The following is a 1,084-nucleotide window of genomic DNA, read 5'->3' as shown; positions in this document are numbered from 1 at the left end:
AGTTCTGGCCCTCTTCCATCCTCCTTTAGTGCTCGGAACAGGACTGCAGTCATACACTGACAGCCAAGCTTTAAGCATCTACGAAGGTTATAATTTTATCCAGATATTATTTTAAGTTTTTAATGTGTTTCTTGAAGCCTAGGTGGGACAACCTTTTTTTTTTTTTTTTTTTTTTTTTCCCCCTTCACTGTGCTCACACACAGTGAGCAGTCTTTGTGAGGGCTATAAGCCCAGGAGTAAAATGCCACCAAAGGAGAACTGGTTCATCTCACACATTTGTCTCATGGGTTTTTTTTCCTCACGTTCCAAATACTGTGAGATGTCTTACGCAAACACATGCTATGTGTGACCATTATTACGCCATGTCACCAAATGACTATATTGAATAATAGTTAAATACTTTGTTAACCCAGTGCAAGTATAAAGCCCCCTACCTAACTGTTCTCAGTGACTGATGAGCCACGGGGTGTTACTGCTTGGTAAAAGCACCTGTAAGCTGCAGAGCGTGATGCCATGGAGTGAAATAAATGGAGGGATGGAATCTGTGACAAAAATGTCTTGTGTATTTCAACCAACTTTTTTTTGTTTCTTTGTTGGACTTTGTTTAGAACAAACTACGTTCTTTGATTTTGGAATTCGAAGTAAAACTCCAATATCAAAGAGAGTAAAATTAACTGCTCTTCAGTTATTCACCAGAACATTACTAGTGCTTTCAGTGGTAAATAAAAATGAGTCTCTGTTAATTTCCTTTGCAGTTAAATGAATTAAACACTTTTCTTTCTCTAGAAATATACTGTAAATACCCCCCCCCCCTGTAATTTTCTTAGTCTGATCTTGTCTTGGAATTACATTGCTCTGCCAACTGTTAAATATTGGTATTTTTTTCTTTTAAAGATTTTCCCTACGCATGCATAAGCAAGCACATAAAAGACATAAATAAAAGTAATTTAATTGTATTAGATGCAGGTATACATTTGTACAAGACCTTTTGTTATTTATACCACATTAAGCTCTTAATTTTTTTGAGTGAAAACTTCAGATTTTCTTTGATACTGTCAAATGTTTCTTTTGTTTTAGAGCTGAT

The sequence above is a fragment of the Falco naumanni genome, chromosome Z (genome assembly GCF_017639655.2).
Source record: "Falco naumanni isolate bFalNau1 chromosome Z, bFalNau1.pat, whole genome shotgun sequence".
Lineage (NCBI taxonomy): Eukaryota > Metazoa > Chordata > Aves > Falconiformes > Falconidae > Falco > Falco naumanni.
The sequence above is the reverse complement of the archived record's forward strand: the minus strand, read 5'-3'. Positions refer to the sequence as shown.